Genomic DNA, 25,314 nt, shown 5'->3' on the forward strand with positions numbered 1-25,314 from the left:
AACTGTTTCTGTCTTAATTCTTGTATGAAGTCAGTCTCATATGAATAAAGGATCAAGTCGGTAAGAGGGACACACTTTGTTCCCATGGGAATGCTGATTGTTTTTTGAAACACAAGTCCTCCATATATAACAAATATGTTGTCAATCAAGAAATCAAGCATCTTTATAATACATATGTCAGTTTCGGAAAAAATTGTTTTTTTTTTTTATATTAAATTTTTTTTTTTTAATAAGACAGGACTTATCCCTCCCTAAGACAAGATTCTTATATATATACGATGGCCATTTTGTGTTCTGAAACACAGTATAAATAACTCTTTAAGTTTGGAATTCAAGTGCAATCAGTGTATTATCTTTATGTTAACATAACATTAAATATGAGTGCAATCGCATTATGTCGACATTTCTGAATTAGTTTTAGTTAAAAAAACTATTGTATTTATCTAACTTTATTCATTGAGTAAGTCGGTGTAAAAACAAACCAACATTTATATAACAATTGACGAAATCAAATGAAGCAGCTAGGTTCAAATGATTTTAAGCGTCATCTACTCAAAATAACCTGATAAAAAAAACTCATCATAGATACCAGGATTAAAATTTTATATCTACGACAGACGCGCGTTTCGTCTACAAAAGACTCATCAGTGACGCTCGAATCAAAAAAGTGTTAAAAAGGCCAAATAAAGTACGAAGTTAAATAGCATTGAGTACCAAAAATTCCTAAAAGTTTTGCCAAATACAGCTACGGTAATCTATTCCTGAGGTAGAAAACCATTAGTATTTCAAAAATTCACAGTTTTGTTAACAGTTAATTTATAATTATGAACATATCAATGATAACTCAAAACAACACAGAAGTGCTGACTACTGGGCTAGTGATACCTAGTGGAATTAAAACTCCACCAGCAGTGGCATCGACCCAGTGGTTGTAAATATACTCATCATAGATACCAGGATTGAAATTTTATATTTACGCCAGAAGCACGTTTCGTCTACAAATTCTCATCAGTGACACTCGAATAAAAAATGTTAAAAAGGCCAAATTAGGTACGACATTAAAGAGCATTGAGGACCAAATATTCCTAAAAGTTTTGCCAAATTCAGCTAAGGTAATCTATTCCTGAGGAAGAAAACCATTAGTATTTCAAAAATTCACAGTTTTGTTAACAGTTAATTTATAATTGTGAACATATCAATGATAACTCAAGTCAAAACAGAAGTGCTGACTACTGGGCTAGTGATACCCTCGGGGAATTAAAACTCCACCAGTAGTGGCATCGACCCAGTGGTTGTAAATATACTCATCATAGATACCAGGTTTGAAATTTTATATTTACGCCAGAAGCGCGTTTCGTCTACAAAGACTCATCAGTGACGCTCTAATAAAAAATGTTAAAAAAGCCAAATAAAGTACGAAGTTGAAGAGCCTTGAGGACCAAATATTCCTAAAAGTTTTGCCAAATTCAGCTAAGATAGTCCATTTCTGAGGTAGAAAAGCCTTAATATTTCAAAAATTCAAAGTTTTATTAACAATTAATTCATAATTATGAACATATCAATGATAACTCAAAACAACACAGAAGTGATGACTACTGGGCTGGTGATACCCTAGTGGAATTAAAACTCCATCAGCAGTGGCATTGACCATAAAAATAGACATATATCAAAGTTAGTTTAAATTTGTTAAAAAATTAAGATTACCCGAACTCATAATATGATTAAGATTAGTCATCTGGAGATACGAATTGTTCTGATATTACACTTTGATAGATATAAGCAGTTGGGTGTTTGATATGCCATAAACAACAAGAAGCTTATTTATTCGGTAAATGACATATGTATACGTTATTGGTGAATAAGTAGCGTTTACGTGTTTACTGAAACTTTCTTGATCAATGTGTTAAGTATTTGTTATTAGGAAATTAATGCTTTGTTATAGTGTTATTGGGATGAAAAAGCGTTGATTGATGCACAGTATGTATCCGCTTCATTCTAAAAATATGAGCACAATCAACGTTTTTGCAATCATATAGTTGTATGAAAAGAAGGAATCAATTCCTATAACAACATGTGCATGCTTGATTTCTTGATTAACCACATATTTGTAACGCTTGGAGGACGCGTTTTTCAACAGACTGTCGGAATTCCAATGGGAACCAATTGTGCCCCTCTTCTTGCCGACTTGTTTCTTTATTATTATGAGGCTGACTTCATACAGGAACTTCTTAGGAAGAAGCAATATCCTTTAACTTTACGTTCCGCTATATAGATGATGTTCTCTCACTAAATAATTCAACATTTGGTGACAATGTTGAACGAATCTATCCCATCGAACTAGAGATAAAGGATACTACAGATACAGTTAAGTCTGCCTCATATCTTGACTTACATCTAGAAATTGACAATGGGGGTCGGTTGAAAACAAAACTTTACGACAAAAGAGATGATGTCAGCTTCCCAATTGTGAACTTTCCATTTCTATGTAGCAACATCCCAGCAGCGCCTGCATACGGAGTATATATCTCCCAATTGATACGATATTCCCGGGCTTGTATTTCCTATCATGATTTCCTTGATAGAGGATTGCTGCTCACAAGGAAGCTATTAAACCAAGAGTTCCAAATGATGAAGTTGAAATCATCCCTTTGTTAATTTTACGGACTATTTACCGGATTTGTAATAACATAAGCAACACGACGGATGCCACATGTGGAGCAGGATCTGCTTACCCTTCCGAAGCACCTGGGATCTCCCCCAGTTTTTGGTGGGGTTCATGTTGCTTAGTGTTTAGTTTTCTATGTTGTGTCATCTGTACTATTATTTGTCTGTTTGTCTTTTTATTTTTGGCCATGGCGTTGTCAGTTTGTTTTCGATCTATGAGTTTGACTGTCCCTCTGGTATCTTTCGTCCCTCTTCTACAACCATGAAATTGAGAACTATACCAAGAGTACCATTTTGTTATGCGTTGTTGTATCATTGTGACGGATAGCGCTTTCCGTTAAAGTTTTTGTGTTTTATACAAAAACAGAACTTGATAAACGAGTGCCTCATAATTATTGTCAGCCAATCAAAATAACGGAATATAATGCAAAATAATGAAAGTTTATTGCAGACTCCTTTACCATAAATATTAATGTTTGAAATAAGTTTCATGTCTTGCATTTTATAAGACATTTTATAAGAAAGACGTCATCTTTCCAGAAACTGCACATCCCTTTTTTGAAAATTGAGAACAAGCAAAAACTAGTTACACCTTTCAAGTATCTTTTAATGAACTTGAATACATTGTATACATGTCAATTCTGGATACATTATAGCGAGCCCTTCTGACATAAAATATCCTAATTGGAAATTTAATATTTGGATAATTATTTCAGAATACACGGAGAGGGATTTGAATGGGTGATATTTGCAAACGAAACCAACATTTTATTTGTATAATATCCTATATTAGTATATTTGCTTTGTGTACGGCCCGATGTAATGATCATGATTTTATAATTACAAAAGTTATTGTACGTGAGTATAGTATTGCTGCATGACAAAATGAAAGAAAAAAAAATGAAAAAATCCTTGAACACCGGAGTTAATTGGAGTTAATTGGAAACATTTTTCTCTCAACTTATCTAGTTTAATACTTGAACTTGCATAATATACCGATGTTTTACAATTTTAATGTTTTGTCTTTAGAAAAAGTCTTGCATTTGTGTTCAAGATGCTTCACTAGAAGTAAGGAGCGGAATTTGTCAGAAAAACGTTGTAAACGAATATATAGTATATACAGGTAAACATATTTCATGCTAAATCTCATTTCCCATTATGTTCTTCACCGCTATGACATAACGTTCATTGCATTTGTATAATATTTGATTAACACATTTTTTATCTTTGACTATAACATGTGTAAACAAAATATGTGCAGTACCAAGAGACAAAACATAACCAACTGTAAATTATGCTGAGCTCGACCTTTAATAACTGTTACGAAATAAAATATTTTACTAAGAACAATTGCACAAATTTGAAACAAAAATCTAAAGCTTTTTAGATGAGAATAAAATTTGTCAAGATCATACATATTTAAGGCAAACACATGGAAGCCAAAATTGTGAATTTTGAATAAGAAATAACGACAATCTTCTAATACCACTGCAACATATTTGAAGGAAAAACTCATTTTAAATATGTTAAAATTTAACCTTTGTTAGTATACACCAATATAGTATCAGCCCTAGTGTCATAGGTTTATCTGTATACATTTATAAATTGACAAAAAAGAAAGAGAGAATGGGATAGGGTCTATATAATCAAAATGCAGCAAGTACTTTTTAGTACGTAAAAGGAGGAAACACATTATTCATGGATAGCCAATCTCATCATTAGATGAACAATAGACAACGCTATTGTCAAAAACACACAAAAGTATTTAAAATAAAACATGGAAAACTAAAGACTGGTCAACATGATCTTTATAAAATATCGTAATAAGTACATGGACACTGGACGAGTTAGCAGATCACGATCTACATGTGGCACCCGTCGTGTTGTTTATCTAAAATACATCTTATTCGTTGATGTCAAATATTAAGAAAAGAGGATAGATTTAGGGTTGAGACAATTCGAACATTTTTGTTGTCACCTTGTAATATATATTCCATAACAATAAAATCATAATGGCGTAACTAAACTATCGAAAGGAGGATTTCAACTTCACATTTGGAACCCTTGGTTTAATATCTTCCTAGTTAGCAGCAATCTCCTAATGAGTTTCCAAGTGAATTGTCAATACCTTATTTCGTTATGGATATATAACCTTATTAATGTTGCAATATACAAAGCCACGAATCACCTCGACTCCTTTGAATAACACACATATTTACCAGGTCCAAAATATGATTTTATATAAATCTCAACTATAATTTGTTTGTAGTCACCGAACAAAAATATCCAAACATTGGTGAAGAGTTGTGCAAGATAGGAAAATGTTACAATGAATTACCAAAGAAACATAGTTATGCTCCACTTGAACCGATGATCGTGAAATGTCAAGGAACAGAACGTATAGAGAGTCTGTGCAGTAAGTTGTACCTATCACACATATCGTTAACAGACGCTTAAATAAATGAAATAATTGCATTACTAAATATTTCAAACAGTATTTTAAAGTAACTATACCAATTAGCCATTGTTTTCAATACTATATTTAATAAACACGAATTGTTCAACACATTTATTTAAACTTTTCACTTCAGACTAAACTGAAACTGTTCAACGAGAGACAACTTTTGGCGCATTAGTGTCGTAAGCAGCAATATCTGCTGTCGAATATGATGGGATCGGGTCGATGAAATTTCCAGACCCAATAACGCCCTTATTTAAAATTAAAATTGAGAATGGAAATGGGGAATGTGTCAAAGAGACAACAACCCGACCATAGAACAGACAACAGCAGAAGGTCACCAACAGGTCTTCAATGTAGCGAGAAATTCCCGCACCTGGAGGCGTCCTTCAGCTGGCCCCTACACAAATATATATACTAGTTTATGTGTATATCATACATGTAAATGATTTGATTATAAAAGCTTAGATTTGATAAAGCTTATAGCCAAACAATTGAATGCCAAGCATATATAAATACCAAAACAATGGAATATAGAGCTACTTGTTTCTGACAAACAAAGACTAACTTTAGCAAAATCTATCCTAGGTAACTATTTCTTTAAATCTATCAACGTTCAATTTAAGAAAGGTTCGTTATCATGCACCGGCATAATAATTACTGAATTGATGATACGCACGGATCTGATATTTCACTAGCAGCGATATCTATCCGTACTGTAAAATATTTAAACTAGACTTCATAAATTCCATGCGTCAGACACGTGTGCAAAACTTCACCGACACTTTATAAACCTTTAATACTAATTGCAATCATGAGACCAAAACAACTACTAGTTTTAGATTAGGTACGAATATTATCTGTGACGAATAAAAAACTATGAATAAAGAATATGTGACCAATAGGTGCTATATGATCCTATGTCTTGTCTATAGAAACACATATTGTGAAATAATATATCTGGAATGAAATAAACATACTTCTCCATATTTCTTCCATATTGCTCTCAATGTTAATCTTGTATATATTGTTTTATTTTATGCAAGGAATTTGGTTCCAAGTTCACCTCAATATATTTTAAATTGATATATTTTAGTCACACATATATAGTAATGTAAATAGCATGTCCTGAGCTATATATTGTTACTTGAAAAGCCTTAACATTTACTGTATACATTTATTTTAACATACTATTCCTTTTTCATTGATCATTAGATACATGTCACAGACACATCGTTAATTTTACAGGAAATGGGCAAGCGGGGAGTTTCACATCATACAAAAATGATTCTCAATCGGAATGTGAAAATCATCATGGTTCATTCCTTCCGTTATTGAATCCATCGTTTTGTACTCAATATCATGATGTAACTCAGACATATTTCTGGCTGTCTACATTCAGAACAAGATATGATGGACTACATAGTTATATAAGTAAGAGAAAAGTATTGAATAACGGAATTGTAAAAACAAATTTACAGCACAATGCAATGATCAAAGGTAAACAATAAAGGGTAATAAAAGTAAAAGGCAAAACACACACACCATGAATTTAAAAATATTTACCTAATAAGTAGACCTAGTTAATTTCCAGTTGTTCTGGTGTCTGATATATTTAAGGGTTTAGTTTTGTTCTTTGTATTGGACTTTTGTATGGACTGCTATGTCGTATTTCATTGCGTTTTCATAAAAGCATTTCCTTTTTCCTGATTAATTTATCAAAGTATGATTGCAAAATCTTTTATTTCTATGAGTAAGTCACGAAAATTTTGCTTTTTGTAAAACACCTTTTCCAACAACTAATACACAAGAACGATATTAATAAAATGATTTTTGATAGACAATATATTTGTTAAATTTGGTTGATTGATAGTTAAGCAGAAAGTCGCAGTGTAATAATTGGTATACTTTAGGTTCGCTTGTTCCAGGGATGGGGTTATCGTAATCTGTAATTGTAATCAATTGTAATTTATTACATTTTTCATTAATCGACAGTAATATGTAATCGAAGACATGTTTGATTACATATAATAGTAATTTAATCGATTACAGCAAAAATTAGGATGAAATCATCGATTACTTTTCGATTATATTTCGATTACTTGATTGACATAGTTTGATGAACTATAGCCTATTTGAAATGAAATGTGTATGTGTTCATCACTAAATAGTACACAATAAAATGTATTAATAAGACTGCAGAGTTTATCAAATGCCTTATTTGTATCTATTGTCTCAAGCAGCATTATGATCAACCAGATCTTCTTCCAAATTTTACTGTATATCCAGCTTTTGAAACAATTGACTTTACTGTCGTCAATAATTTAAAGACTTTTTATATTGATTTGAGAAAAAAAAGAAGATTAAAATAAGAAATGAGTGATATGTTAAGTTCTGTACTACATTGACATTGAAGAGTAATTTTCAATAAGAGTTGGAATCTTAGCTAGAATAGATAAACAGAAGTTACGTTTTCATATTATGCTATAAAAAATAGAAAGTACACAAAAGCCTTTTTACACTGTTCCAATGGCTATGCATTCCAATATTGTTCAGAAATAGATAAATGTATCCCAATTTTACACTAAACATATATATTGTTTATATCTTGAATAGAGCATAACAAATCCCCAACAAACTTCTTGTGTTTACGAATCTGATACTTCTAATCATTGAGATGTAGACTTTGTTTTGAATACAATTATGTCTAATTAAGAGAAGATTTAAATCATTATGTACCATGTTATAAATTGTACTCCATGTGCAGTTTTAAACCCTGTTATTAGGGAGGTTATGCAAACAAAAGGATTAATTCATGCATGTATTAGTTTTAAATATTATAAATTTGCATCTTTGAAATTAATTGGACAAGTTAACTATTCGTCTTTAAATTTTTACCTTTGTTTTAGAGGAAACTTCCAACATTGTAATAAACTATGTTCAAATATAGTTAAAATGAATAAATACAAATTACCTAACTGAAGTCAGACAGAAAAATATGGAAAATAACCTATAATATAAAGACGTGACTAAAGCCATGTGATGTCATTACACAAAATTTATCACCCCTTACTCGTGTTGAAAAACAATTTCAAAATTTGTTGAATATTTCGTATCTTTAGTAAGAGCTTCGATCTAGAAACAACTGTCTACTTAAAATTTGAAAACACTGCTGTAAATAGTTTTTTTTTTAAATTCTCATAAAAAGTCGGATATAAAAACAAACCCTTTTAAAAAATAGAGACGAAAGCATATCGCCTTGATTTTTCATTTTTCTCTCAGATATATTGATGATGTAATGTCACTCATGCACCCGATCTTTCAAAGAGTGCATACATCTCGCATTTATCAGTGAATTTTTTTATTATTTTCATATCATTCTCAAGTCTCATCTACAAATAAAGATGTACACAAAATAATTTTGTAATAACTCATACATATATGGTTAACCATAATTGTTACAAATTATAAAATACTAGATGAATAATACAGTGCAGAATACATCTTAATTGAGCTCTATTTCTTAATAATATTATCAATATTTGACCATTTTTCTTTTATTCTTATTGCTTTATTAGTCGAGCACAAACTCATAGAGACCATGTCAATCCTATAATAATATCTAAGCCAGTCAATTGCTTCGGCAACACATGGGACTGTAAATCTAACTCTACATACATGTAAGTAAACATATTTCTTCAAAATGAAAATACATGTATTAAAAATATCTTTAAATACATAATATTTTACACCCAAGATTATACTTGATAAGGTTGGGTGAAAACTTATTTTACATACCTCTTCCAACGTTTGAAAAAATTAAGCCAGAATGTTCGAACATATCTACGTTAAAAAAAGAGATGTATATATGTTTCTTTAGTTTCTGTTTCACTATATTTACACTTCATAAGTAAAGTATTTGCTTCTAGAATTCTATGGAGTAATCTGTATTGATATGCCCTTAATATGAGATCTTCGGTTATAAGTAAAGGAAGACTAAAAAAGAAACTCCATTCTTCGGCAACGATATCTATTCCCAATTTTATTTTCCGTTTCTCTTGTATAAGAGATGGGGTTTTCTTTATTTTATCTAGAACAATTTTATAAAAATGTTTTGATACTTTTTCCACTGTTTTTATGGCGGTTCCAATTTTGTGACCGAGAGGATTTAGTTTGAAAGATACTTGTGAATGAATAACATTTTTCCATTCATTTGAAAGTGCAAAAATTAGTCCATAGAATTCTAGGAAAGTTGTTTTTATATTATACATGTTATAGTTTCTAATAAATTCATCAAAATTGTAAAATTCTTCATTTTCCTTAATGAGATCATTTGTGAAAAATATATTATTCTTTATCCAACTATTATAAAAAGCTGTTCTTTCGTCAATCATATTATTTTTATTAAAAGCAAAGGTTGAGACTAGATGTCACTTTGGACTGAGGTCAGAGGTTCACACAGTGAGGCCCATGATGAAATTATATTTTAATTTTATTGAGTGCTGATTTTGATAAATGCCAAATATTTTCTCCGCCATTAATTTCAAGATGATTTTCCAATAACACCTTCCATGATGAATAATTTGTGGGGTTTAAAACTATTTTAACCCAGGATAGCTTAAGTGATTTTATAAAGGGTTCAATATGTAACATTTTTACACAGCCATCCTCGTAGTTTGAGATAAATGTATTTCTTTAATTTTGTCCCTTTTACCATCAACACAAATCTGTATAGCATAGCTTGTATCTGTTTTAATATATCTGGGGATGGATCTGGTAAAACAGTAAAACATTGAATTAGAATTGGTAGGGCAAGAGCTTTCACAACTACAATTTTTCCATATATAGTAATATTTCTAAATGACCAATCACTTAAGAGAATTGTTACTTTTTTGAATTTTTCCTAAATAATTATCAACACATATATCAACTCTTGACAAACAATATTGAATGCCTAGGAGTTTGAAATTTCCTGAATGGTTCCATATTATTTTTATATGTGTGTTAAGCTCCTCTCCCAAATCCATATAACTTGGTTTTTTTTTTGCATAATTAGCCTTCAAACCAGAGCATGAGTAAAACAAGTCTATCTTATTCAGAGCACTGTTTTGAGATTCTTTACTATCGTCTAGGATCAAAGTCGAATCATCAGCATACTGGCTGAGTAAAAAATTTGATTTTTTTTAATCTTTGTACAATGAATGTTGTTGTCATGGTTTATTGATACACTAAGCAGTTGCAAACATAAAAATAAAAAGATAGGAAGATAATGGATCCCCTTGTCGTACCCCCTCTCTATTACAAAAAAAAATCGGATTGATAGTGTAATTATTTTGAATACAACTTTTTAAATTATAGTATAGGGTTGATATGCTTCTTTGAAAGAACGCAGCAGGAAAAGATTAATGTCGTGTCAAAATGTTTTCAAAAGTCAGTGGTAAAACCAACCAAACCAGGAGATTTTCCATTTTTCATATTTTTAAATGCATTATGAATTTCAGACCTATATGCAACATCAGTATCACACGTGGTGATCAGTGGTTGAAAATCAGATGAGACAAGGAAGTAGTCCAGTCTTGTCTGCTTCTTGCTAGGTCCTCTCCCGGAAAACCTCTTTTTCTCTGGATCTAATTCCCTATAAACATCAATGAGATCTATCTCTGCCATCATTTTATGAACATTTTTTTTGAGCTTTTTGATTATGTTTATGCAAATAATTAAAAGTATCCATATCATGATTTTGTAGTTAATTTCAATCATCCCCAACTATTGCTGAAGTGTTATCAACATTTTCAATATCTCGTTGGAATATTTAATAAAAAACTGGTTTGTCCTCATTAGGTCCATATACTACTGCTATTGTCATTCTAAGATTGAAAATTTGTATATCTAGAATTGCATAGTTCCCAACTTGTTCCACTTTCTGTCCAAATATTTCAAAAGAAACAGTGCATCTAAACAAGATAGCCACACCCCTACTGCTCGTGGTATGCGACCCAAATATTATTTAATATCTCCATTCTGCCCGCCAATACTTTTCAAGTTCTTTTTTTCAATGAGTATCTATATACCAAGAAAACCATATTATAATTTTCTCTACATTTACTAAATATATCGCCAATTTTAAACTACCCATACTTTATATCACTTACATTTGTGAAGGATATATGTTCTAAAATTCTACAAAATTCTACAGTCAATAAACACATTCAGAGCGATATAAAAAATAAAGTACAAATAAGAAGAGAGAAATGAAAGTGACATACAAATGCTTGTTTCCAACCATGCGTACCTGTGCAAATTAGCCATGTGCGGAAGAACCGGGACATGCAACTTATCAACATAGAAAAAAAATTTAGAGAGAGTTTTAAAATACACAAAAAAAAAAAAAAGAAAAGTAATTACATACAACAATAATAAACAAAAATTGTTACTAGAGTCCTTAGATGGTGTAAACTTCCCACTAACACCATACACCATTACACCATTCACTATACACCATTACACCATACACCCTGTGCCATTACATCATACACGTTACACCTTTTCACCATACACCTTACACATTCTATCTACACTATCCGAAATTACCCATAATGCAATTTAATTTCAAAGAAAGCGTACGACTACAAAATTATTTATTTATTTTAAAAACGAATTTTGATAACAATATTGTAAATTAATGTATAAAATTAAAAATCAGTTATTATCAATATTTTGCATAGTTTTAAACTTTGATAAACACACTTTATATACACGATACACAATCACACCATTCCACCATTTCCCTAACACCATACACCGTCCACCATATGCAATACAGCATTACACCATACACGTTTTTTTGGGAAAGTTTACACCATCCAAGGGCTGTGTGAGTGTTCTAATGAGTTTTGTTTGAAAGTTTTTTGTTTAATTCAGTTAAAGTTATTTTTTTACACGAGAAGGTTTGGTAAAAGTCTATGATGATATCATCTTTTTTAGTATGACTAATCTTTAATGTAGACTTGATGGACTTTCCTCTGTTCAGATGAAGGCAGTGCACGTCTTTCATATAAAAGATTAAATCGAAGTTTTGCAACAGACGGCGGCACAGCGGGCACGACACTATACCCACTTCCACGTTTTAATTTCATTCCAGCTTCCAGAACTTCGCCTCGATCTATTAAACTATTGAAGCGCACAATGATCTTTCTCTTCTCTTTATCTCCTTCTTTTCCTGGTAACCTATGCACGGCCTGGAACAGCATTTTTTTTATGTGCTCCTTCCGTACCTCTAAAGTTTTTCTTAAAAAATAACCGGAAATCCGTCGCTTTAGCCATCTCGGCTAAGGGGGTTCCGCTCACACCACTTATCAAAAGGTTCCATTTTCTGCCCCAATACTATAGCTTTAAAGGTTCTTTTTCTTCTGTTGATATTTTTCCTGAATATCAGGGATGAGTGTGTTATGTATATCTTTTATACTATCCTCCACGAGTTTAGCATGAGATTCAAGGTATTCTACATTGTCCCTTAGAACCTTGACCTCTGTTTTCAGAATTTCAATTTCCCTCCTTAATTTAAGGTGCAAACTTGCAAAGCATTCGGACACAGACTTTGATTCGTACATTTTTTTTAATGTCATACCTTTCTTGTTTTCTGGGGTCCATGGTTATCAGCTGTATCAGTATGATACCGTCAAAATGAACTTCAAGTATCGGTTCTCGATTCTGACTCCGACCACTGACCTCTGTTTACACAAGTAATGAGTTTGTGTCCACTCGAAAGATCGTTCTAAAATAATGTGTGTGGCAATAAAAGACTTTTTTATCCGGTATATGTCATTAAAACAGACAGAGTTGTTTCTGGATCATCAATTGTTTTTATTTTAAGACCTACTCATAACTCACATAAACTTATTAACTGGTTTTCAATAAAAACAGGCAAAAATTAGAAAAACACCACTTAATGCAATCGCCATGCTACCGGAAGTTCTTGTTTCGTATCTTGATCTCTTCCTAGATTATGGCACTGATGGACAACTTCAGGCTAGAATCTATGAAACACGTGACAATTTCAACTGTCAAATATCAGCTTCAAATTTTGTTATAGATAATGCATATTTTAAGGTTTTTCTTATCTTTTCTTTTCTTTGGGCAATCCTGACACCCCGAAGTGGGTTCTACGACAAGAAAACCCTTACAATATGCATTATCTGACTTATATACCGTCAACAAAATGTTATTATTTATAAAGATTTGCAAAATTTTGCATCCTATTTTACCGACCACACTTAAGTGGGATATTCCTTTCTAATGTGTCTAGGTTTTTATACGCCCTACGGCTCATTTAGAATGTGAAACAAAACTCACTAATTAATCTAGATATAAACCTTAGAAAGTATTATCCATACACAATAAAACTATTACTGTAACTGCATGAAGTAAGACACAAATGAATTGCTTCCATTCGATAACGGTGTATAAAAAATACAAGACATTTTGTAAGTAATTTATAATACCAACTATTAGTTTATGAAATGTGTTGGTTTTTTTCTATTGTTAGGAAAATTCTAACGCGGAAAAGTGATTATTTTTCAACAATTATAATTGAATCGAATGAAATATTCTTAATAATAATCTTTTGAATAGCAATACATTTTTTTAACAGATAATAAGGATATAATTCTATACCCTCCACCCCCAACCCCTCACCACACCCAACGCCATTGTGAGGTACGTGGATGTTATTCAATAGAATATAAGAATATTTGATTAGTTGTTCGTTTTGATAGAGTAAAAGGTATAAATAAAAGTAAAAAAGTTAAGAACTGACACGAAGGGACCAAGAAAACGATTACATGTAGAAAGTATAATCACAAAAAAAAAAATGAACTCCGAGGAAAATTCAAAACGGAAAGTCCCTATTCAAATGGCAAAATCAAATGATAAAACACATCAAACGAATGGACAACAACTGTCATATTCCTGACTTGGTACAGGGATTTTAAAATGTAGAAAATGGTGGATTGAACCTGGTTTTATAGGTCACAGTATGATTTCCTATTCAGTGTGAATCAATAAGATTTTCAAAATCATTCACACGGATATGTTAAATCTGGCTTTTTTTTTAAAGTGTTACATAAAGTTTTACATTAACAATTCATCTCACATATATGATAATGTAGCGACAAATTAACATAATTTGACATTATTTGTTTCTAAATTTAAAATGCGGGGAATGACGATTTTTTTTACACCTATCATAGATTGAAAATATATTCCCCAATCGGCAACAAAAAACTATCAGACGAATATTATTTTGAAGTAAATTATAGTTTGCATTTTTATCAAGGAAAATAATGACCTCGCACTTGAAACTTGGTATCGTCCGGGTTGATTCTTCCAAAGAATGACCTATCATTCTGAAAGAAAATTGTGTGATTTCGTATCTAATAAGTAAATGTATATAATAGTTCATTAATTATATAAACATTCTTTAATCTATTTAGATCCAAACCCAGTACCTGTTTCTCTTATCAGCTGTAAATATGGTTTTATCATTAATGGCACACATTACGAAAAAGACGACAATTGTTTGAACTCTAAATATGTTATTTGTCATCAAGAAGGTTTGTGTGTATTCATTTATAAGCTAATATAAACTTGCAAAACGTTAATGCAAAATCATTTAACAACTTGAAATGACATAACAATACTATATACCTTTAGGAAGAACATTATTATCTTTATTATTGGATAATGACCACGTTAAAAAATTGAAAACAATTAAAAATTGATCAAATCATCGTGTCAATATCTGCTGCCATTACCAAGTATTGATAGAAATTTGATGAGACGTGCATAGTTTGGTATAGGCGCATTGACATCAAACAAAAATATAGAACGTGTGCATCTTTCAGTACTGTTAAAATATCCATTGCAAGGAAATTGAACTTTGTCCATCAAAGTTTGATAGAGGTACTTATCTATTGTTTTATATATATTTACACGAAAAACTCATTTTGATGGCTATATATGCATACTTAAGCGTCCATGTATGTTTGATTTTGATTTTGGTTTTGTGTTATGAAATGTATGATTTCGGATGAAGTAAATAGATAGGAATCCTACAACTGAGCTATTCTTAAACATAAAAACCAAGTATTGTACCATATTTGATAGAGCCATTGACACTTACACTGGCTAGTTTATCAATAGTACGTTGTCGGTATAAGAGCACCACGCAACAAAGGTGGTAGCTTTAAAATAAAGTGTAACAGAATTCTGATATATGAACGGTAGAATACTTAACAACTGTTTTTGTTTAATTGGTTTATATATAGGAATGATACATTAATGGAATGGAAATAGTTTATACGTAATTGTAGTCCTACTAAGACAAACATATTAGTTTTTACTGAGTGGAAACTTTCTTTTAAGCGATGGAGGAATTTGTTGACTGTCTTCCTGTTTCTAAATTACATACACACATATACATACATGTAGGTCTTGAGTTATCACAGTACAAGTATTTTGATTTTCTGTTTGTTAAAGGAACTGCATTTGATGTCTGCAAAACAAATCAATGCGAAGACAGTTAAAAGTAAAAAAGATATGAATATAGGAACGAATCGAAAATAAGAGTGAATATTTGACATTTTCTGTTATGTGTTCGATTGTTTGTTTTTTGGATGTTTACCTTTTTTGTCAATGCATTGTCAGTTTTTTTTTTTCGATTTATGAATATTCCTTTGGTGTTTTTGACCTTTCTTTTATGTATCGTGCTTTTGATCAGTTTAAAAAGAAGGTTACGTTTTTCTATGTAATATAAAACAAATTCTACACAATAAGGTGTAATCAGTTATCAAGTTACACATAGGTTAACTGCATTGTTCTGAAATGACTGTTTACATACCTATAGTGAAATGACATTTACCAGACAATTGAATTTAAATGCATCGGCCTTCCACACAGATACATTGTCTATCATATAAAAGCTGTACCATCTGTTTCGTTATGTTTTGCTCGGTCGTAAAATAATCATACAGTGATGTTTCAATGACACCAAGATCAAAGGTCAAAGACGAAAACTTTCATAGTATTCAATGTTTTCACATTATTGCAGACTCTGTCTTTTCTAAACTGAATTAATCTATGCAAAAAGGGAAGATACATATTCACATATTTGTGCATACTTTTGAGTATTTTAATAACTTTGTTTCAAGAAATTCCAGCAAAAATTACAAAACTGAGCTGAAACCACAAAAAACATCTATGTGATTCAACTAGTAAAACATTTTAAAGCAAATGAGATCCTTTATGCAGTGATAAAGAAGTTCTCGACATCATCAATTAACTATAATCACGCTTAATGCTAATGGAACATCCAATCATAACAACTCCTACAGTTTCCACAAAAGAAACAAATCATTTTCGAAAACATTAAACTTTGTATTATCTAGTACGTTAAAGCATTGTGTGTTGTCAATATTAGGTTTTTTAGAATACAAATCCTTAAAAAATGGGATCAAATTTAAAGAAAGTAATAAAAGTTTTTGTCTTATACAATTAGAAAACTTGTCTTCTTGCCTAGTTCAAATGCATTATGTCTTGCTCATTGAATTGTTTACATTCATAAATTCATCGATGGCAAATAAACTATCATATACAAGACATTGTCAAGATCAGTCGGCCTGTCCGAAGTAGAAACCTAGTAGGAAGTAGTTGGTTGCAAGAAAATGACCATACACAGGTTGCATTGACTGTCTTTCCATAGGCTTAGTTTTTTAAATTGTCTGTTGATAAGTTGATAAAGTACTATGTAACTTAGGTCCCAACTTCCTAGATAAAAAAAAAAAATAATTGTCGTTCCTTTTGTGATAAAGCTCCTCAAAATTAGGTGTCCGGGTTGAGTATCATGTCTTCCTGCTGACTGTTACCAATCGACTAACAATTTCAAAATCCTGTAAACCAACTTATTTTCGCAAGCGATTTAATTTCGCGACTTTCGCGAGTAGAAAAAAAAAACGTGAACATAAATCGTGGCGAATATGTAAAACTTAGATCGATCCTTATTCAACTACTTCACGTTTATTGAAAATTGCGAAATTAAATCGCTTCGACAAGGGATAGAGAGGGCTTAACGCGAAATAAAGTATTTGCGAAAATCAGTTGATTTACAGTATACGGTCTAGTACTTAGCAGAAACAACACTTTGTTATGCTGATCTACGGGGAAAATCTCAAACAATGAATCTTAAACTAAAATGCAGCAGCGTTCTTTTTGTTTTTTTTTAATATCACGCATGTTGTTTTAATAATGAAACTTACGAAGATCACATTTTTTAGTTTTGCAATTGATGTAGGTCATGATGAAATTTATACATAACTTCAAAACGTAAATAAGTTTGACTAAATAAATAGAAAAAAATCCTTGACCTAAAAACCTTACATTTGTTTAATACTTAGAGGATTTTTTACGAATTGCATATTTCTATAACTATTGCGCAACTAACCTCTTAGTTTGTGTTGGATTTACAATATTTCTATCCCGTTTGATTAGGTTTATATGCTATAGTGATAAAAAATACATCACACAAGATACATAAAATGACATTTTGTTTAAATTTAGCTAAATTTTGGAATGTTTATTATTGACTTAAGACTTTTATTTATCGGAAAAAGCACAATATGAACATTTTAGGAAAGGGCAAAATACTAATTTTTAAAGCAGTTCATTTATTGACTTCTTTGAGATAGATTAATAAGTATTATAACATACTGAAATCTATGTATTTATCGGTTTTTAATACATAATATTACAGTATAAAAAAAGGCTTTTCTAGACAGTTGTTGATGATATAATGCACGCAATGCTTTCATTATATTTAGTATGGATACTTCTGTAGACAGATCGTGCGAAATGACATGTTTCCTGCAAACGCTGTTTGAAAGTATACATGCAATTGCTGTACAATCCAGGCGTTTTCCCCGAAAATAACAAGGAATGTCTTTTTTTAAGACTTTCAGATTTTTACCGCTGTCATGATAGTTTGGGATTATTCATTTACGAGCGTGGTTGACAAATGACTGTCAGTATAATAATAATAATTAAGATTGTGTTGAACATTGACTATGCAAAGTAGAGAGTTCGGATAGAAACAATGTTAATTGTTCTTCGGATCGTGCACTCTGGTTCAGTCGTGTGCAATAGTATTGGATATTTCACGATCAACGCTGTAATATTCTATGAATACTACAAAGAGATATACTATGGATTTTTGATTTTTTTTATCTCGAACGAATACAGCCAACGTGACTACTCATTAAATATAGCAAATAGTTATCTCATACAATGTAGACCAACTATTATATATTTCAATTCAAACTCTTTGTTAGATGTTGCAAAAACGACAGAAACAACAAAACACACAGTAATGGCAGCTGAACTAGATGAATCTACAGATATTTCAACAGGTATGTTACTTAAAAATATTGATATTTTTTGTTAGATAAAAACAAGAAAGTGACGATTTTTTTTTTGTTACTACAAGACCTTATTTTACAAGCTTGGTTATACTATGTAAAAATAACACATACATGTATCTAACATTTGATGTTATTTATACAAGTCTTGATTGATTGATAATAGGGCACTAAATTTAGAAAAGATAATTTGATCGATATTCTTTGAATAGTACGAAAAGATATACTAGTGTTTTTATCAACAAAAAAATTGGCTGCTCATTGAATATTGAAAATAGGTACATTGTACATCATGCAGACAAACTAGATCGTCTTCAAATTATTAATATTTTTCAATCCAAACTCTTTGATAGATGTGTCAAAAACGACAGAAACAAAAAAAAAACACACTGTAATGACAGCTTATCGTTCAACTCAACTAGATAAATCGAAAGATCTTTCAACAAGTATGTGATTAAAAATAATGGTACATTCTTATTCATATTTCGCCTTCGGTCTCAAGTAATGAATTAGCTTAACTTCTCTATGAGGGGTGAAGCTTACATGTAATATCTCTGTTTAAAGAAACAAACTATATTCACCAGACCATAGATGGCCAGTGACCTTGACCCTAGTATATAAGCACCTGTTCCATAATAACTTGTCATTATTTTTCTAGAGGGTGTGAAGTGAACACAACACTTCACTTGAATTCTGTTTAATTATTTTATTTTTTATCTAAGATTTAGGGGAAAGTTACTTCAATTACATTTAACTTGTCTACGATGTACGACAAGTGCTAATGTTAATATGTTAATTAGACATAATAATTTCTCAATTGTCTACGATGTATGACAAGTGTTGATGGAAATGAATTAAAAATTTCTTGTGTACGATGTATGACAAGTGTTGATGGAAATGAATTAAAAAATTTTATTGTCTACGATGTATGACAATTTTATATATTCATTAAGTTTTGCCTACGATGTAAGGCACATGTGTTACTTAATTCATTAACTCCTGTTTGTTAAACAGGTAGATATTTAAAAGTATTTCTTTTTACCTGAAGGTCGTGAGTACTCTTCAGAATTAGCACGTGTTTTACCTGTACAGGTGCACAATATTTTATTACAATGGCTGAATTTGATAATGCAGATGTATTGCTTTAGCAAGATGTTTAGAATGATGTTAACACTAAAGAGGGTGATGGCTTTGATTTTCATCACCTCTGGGTTGTTTTAGAAATTAAAGATGATAAATTTAATAGGAAAACTAGAGGTATTTTGAATAAATCCTCTTCTTAAACAGTTATAGAACCTAGTAGTTTTATAAAAAATCATAAAAGGCATTGCAATTGGAAATGAATGACAAGTGACAAAGCAACAAAACCTGTCAAAAGGAAGTTTTAAAATCTAGTGCTACTGGTATAGCTTCAAAATATCCTAGATTTGTGAATATTTCTCCAGAGGAGATAGCACACTTGAGATTTAAAATAGGCATGTAGATTGATACATTGACTCATTATTATTAAATGTAGTAAAGAGCCTGTATGAACCATGAGGTTTGAGACAGTTTCTCTGCCTTCCACTCAAGCAGAGGTTGTAGAGAACCCTGTTGCGTTATTCCATTTTTGCCATTAGAGGCTTACTTTAATGAAGATTAAGTTCTAGATTTTGATCTGAACTACTGTAATGATACAGTTCATGTACCTCCTTTTGGAGTTTGTGCCATGGCTGATGATAGTCCAGCCAGAGCTGATTTTGATACTTCTTTTGATCCTGCATTAGGGTTTTCAGAAGCCTTTAAGGCTTCTCTTGGTGAGATTAATAGTCCAGTATCTTAGCCTGTTTGTTGAACAGTTTAATCATGATTTTGCTTGGGAAATCCCAATATTGTGTAAAAAGGCAGAAAACTGGGTCTGAATTTTCTTCTGGACTTTCTGTGACTGTTAATACTACCATGTCAGTAAATATCAAATCAGGAAAATATCAAGTTGATAGAGGAGTAATAATATTTTCCTGAGAACTGCGAGAATCCTAGTGTGCCTAGGATAAATAAATAGATCTAAATGGCACTGCCTAGACAGGCCCACTCTGTGGTTTCAAAGATGCAGGAAACCCAGAGATACTTTATTAAGGGGTTGACCATCACCCCTATTGTTGAGTTGGCTAATATTTGTTGTAAGAATGAGCCACTAGATCTTGATAATACAAGGAATTTATTGTCAAATTCAATTTTTTGTTTGACCATGGGTTTCTGGTTAAACGCATAGGAGATGCTCAGAAATATCTAGATGATAAAACCAATTTGTAATTCTGATGTGATAGTTGATTTATCACGTTTTTAGTTATGATTGCATGAAGCAAACCTGGTGATTATACCAAGATTCTTAAGCAAATCCTAGATTCCTTGGAAGAGGTTCCAGGTCTAGTAATTATTTTACTCCCAGCATGGGAAAGGCAATATCAGTCTTTTAACTGCGGAGGTTCTGTCGGTCAACAGGGCGTATGGCAATTCCCTTCATTGAGAGGAAGGGGTTTCCCAACAGGGATACAGAGAATCTCAAAGAGGTCACAATTCTCAACCAGTTCCTATATACAGTAGATAACTTAAATATTATGAATTTGAAAATATTACTAATGATCTATTGATATTCGATTTAATAAGAATAGTTATAAAATTATTTTTAATGTTGTGCCACAAGGTTCATCATTTTTGAATAAAATACATTTCACTTTACAGAAGGATGAAATAATTTCAGAAGTCTAAAAATTGATAGCTAAGGGAGCTATTTAAGAGGTTGAATCATTGGAAAATCAGTTTATTTCCTATATTTTCTTAGTTCCTAAGAAAGATGGGTCTTCAAGGCCTGTTATCTATTTGAAAAATTCAAACAAACTTAGCTTGTGGCTAACCAGCATTTGAAGCAGGACCATTTATCATTTGTTTAGATGTAATTTATAGGGATGAATATCTATATATATATAGCTAACATCCATAGATCTCACAGATGCATATTTTAATATCAATAATGATTATATCAAAAATTCCTGATTCATGTGGAAAGGACATTATATGATGTTTATGTTCTTTGTTTTTGGATTGGCTTCTGCATAAAGAGTTTTTACTTAGGCTTTTAAACCTGTCTACGCATTTTTATGAAAAAATGTCACTTGAAGTATATACATGATAAAGTCACATTGATGATTCTATTATTATGGATCAGAATCTAGATAGTTGTACTGTGAATACAGAAAAAATGGTGCAAATGCTTGATAAACTGTGCTTCAGAATAAATTTTAAGAAGTCGGTCCTCATTCCTTGGAAACACATTGTTTGCCTTTGTCTCATTATTGATACTGAGTTATTTTAAGTTTTTTCTGACAGATGAGAAAATAGTAAAATTATCTCCCTTGGGAAGTTCTTCTTAAATAGAATTGTGTAACTGTATTATAGATGCTTTGCATCATATATTGGTCTTGTTGCGCATGCTTTTAATGCGGTATCTTTGGGAATGTTACATTGCAGAAACATGGCGAGAAATAATGTTGAAGCACTGAATAGTTGTTACAGTGATTATTTTCATCAATATGTGAAATTTTAACAATTTAAAATCAGAAATTGAAAATTGATAAGACCCATCCAAATAAGTTTTTGGATTGGACCAGATGCCTCATCAGAAGGATTTGGGATCCAAATTTGAAGAAAAATTTTCTGTTGGTAGATGGAGCTTCTCGGAACGTAGGCTCATTTCATATAGATTACTTAGAATTGTTGGCTATATTTTTCTTTTGGAGAGAAATGTTAAGTCACAAAGAGTCTTGTTAATTGTTATACAATCAGAAATTTCAGTAGCTTTTATTATGCAATAGGAGGTATAACCTCTTTGTCAGTTGACAGGCTTACTACAAATATTTCATTATTTGGGCTTGGTGTTCAAGAAAGGACATTTTTCTCACAGCTCATTATATTCCTGGAAAGAAAATTTTGATGCTTATCATATGTCTAGAAATTTTACAGATTCAACAGAATGGCAATTGAAAGAAGAAATATTTGTTTTGTTTTTATCACGTTTTCATTTTCAAATCTGTAGATAATTGTTTCTCTGTCTTTTGACCAACAAGCTCCTTTCAGAGATGTTTTTACTTTTCATGGTCAGAATTAAGACCTTATATTTTCCCATCTTTTTCCTTGTCGGGGATAATTATAAAGAAAATTATAAGTGAAGTTCAGAAGGCTATTTTTATTATTCCTTTTTGGCCGGCTCAGAGTTGGTTTTCTTTGCTAAGACCATTTTAATTTGTTTGCCAGTTAAACTGCTAAGCATAAAAATTAGTAACGATGCTGCATACTGAAGAATGCCTTCCCCTCAGTAAGAGACTAAATTTAACTGTGTGTATTGTAAAAATGTAAGTGAACCAACACCTGAAGTGGTGATTGTGCGGTAGGGTAAAAACATGTGTATTGTATTCAGAAATCACTTATAAATAGAAGATTTCAGAATCATTTGCAAAATATGTTTACACTTCATCTTGGAGACCATGCATCTATGATCAAGCAATATCAATATTTTTTGAGAAATTTCATTATTTGGTGTGTTCAAAGGAGAACCAATTCCTTATCACCATCTGAAAAGGATGTTATTGATTATTGAAATTTTTTGTAAAACAGAAGCTTTTCATATTCAGCATGTTCAATGTAAATTTTACTTGGTCTATGTTGAAACAGACTTGATCCTTTAAGAAGTAGATGTTACTAAATTTGTTTGTTTACTATATGTGAAGGGTTGCTTAAACCGGAATCTGCAATTGAAGAGTTAGATACTCTTTCACTTGAGAGGTGAATTTAGTGCCAACTTTTTTAAGTTCTTTATATTCATTGGAGGATTTAACATTGAAGACTGTCTTTCATACTTGTGTCTTTATTTGCCTTGAATACAGCTGCCAAAGTACAATCTTTATCAGCTCTAGATTTACATTCTATGTCTTTCATTCAGAGACAAGGCTATTTATTTTTTCATATACATGAGCTTTTGAAAAATACTAGATCTGTTAGTTAGTCTACCTAATGAGGTGTTCAAGGGTTTTGATAAACCAAAACTTTGTGTTGTTAAGACAATGATTTATTATGTTTTGTGTACAAAATATGTGAGGAATTCATCGAAGTCTGTTTATTTTTTATGGAACTTTTCGTAAAGTTTAGATAGTTAGAGAGAATTCTAATTTTAGCCGACGTTTTAAGGTTCACTCATTTAGAGGAACCTCTTCATAAGTGCCTTTAGCTTCAGGATTTTCTATTAAAGACATTATGGCAACACCTTAGTCTGGACATGTGCTAGAATTTTTTATAAGTTCAATAACAGGGAAGTGAATAATATCAGTACTAAAACACTTTTCTTCAATTGTAATTACTGGATGATCTTGTGATTTTTATGCTTTATTAAATGTGGCATTTATGTAAAAATTGTTTTTAGTTTGTGTCTACACTTTAAACAAGCTAATTCATTACTTGAGACCGAAGGCGAAATATGAATAAGAATGTTCCTTCATCCAAGCATATCTTGGATGTGCAGGATGAAGGTCATTCTTAGAATATGAGCCGGAGGCTCGAAAGTAATTAATTCCCACCCTAGGGATTATCAGTCAGACCCACCCTTTTCCAATGGGTTTTATGGTCGACACAAACTTGCTTTAAATTATGACAAGTTATTATGGAACAGGTGCGTATATACTAGGGTCAAGGTCACTGGCCATCTATGGTCTGGTGAATATAGTTTGTTTCTTTAAACAGAGATATTACATGTAAGCTTCACCCCTCATAGAGAAGTTAAGCTAATTCATTACTTTCGAGCCTCCGGCTCATATTCTAAGAATGACCTTCATCCTGCACATCCAAGATATGCTTGAATGAAGGAACATTTTCCATTGTCATAAAAAGCAACTGTCGATTTTTGTTTTAATACAAGACATTTTTGTCCTGAGATTTGGTATACTATGCAAGAATAATTTGTTCCATATTTGATTTTTTAAAGGCATATTTGATAATTAGGTATTCTACTTTTAATCTGGTAGGCAAACAATTATTTAGTTAACTTACAATAGCGTACTAAATCTTTAATATTCATTTTGGAAAATACATTTTCCATAAATATAACAAGGAGATATTACGGTTTTTTCTAAAAATATGTATATCAAAGAACATATGATGAAAACTGACTACATGTATGTGACTACTCGTTAAACCATGAAATAAGTTACATTGTACCATATGCAACATGTAGACTAACAAAATCGTCTTTGAATATTACATTTTTCAATCCAAACTCTTTGATAGATTTTTTAAAAACGACAGAGACAACAAAACTCACTGCACTGACATCTCATTCATCTGAACGTAATAACACTGCAGAATTTTCAACAGGTATGTGAATTAAAAATTATGCAGGTTCAATTTTTATAGTGATATATAAAAGAAAGTAAAGCCAATTAAAATATTGTTTTCATATTAATACTTTATTCTCTTATTAGCACTTCTAATTTGAAAATAATTTTGCAACACTAGTTAACCTATAAGGAACTTAATAATGTTGTACTGTAATACCATTGTCCCAGGTTTAGACTAGAACACATGTGCATGTCCAAAGTCAGGAGCCTGTAGTACAGTGGTTATCGATGGTTTATGTTTGTCTCATTTGCTTTTCTAAATGTTAATGTTTTTTATAAGGCCTGTAGTTATTTCAATTAAACT

Source organism: Mytilus californianus, unplaced genomic scaffold (genome assembly GCF_021869535.1).
Source record: "Mytilus californianus isolate M0D057914Y unplaced genomic scaffold, xbMytCali1.0.p SCAF_13, whole genome shotgun sequence".
NCBI classification, from domain to species: domain Eukaryota; kingdom Metazoa; phylum Mollusca; class Bivalvia; order Mytilida; family Mytilidae; genus Mytilus; species Mytilus californianus.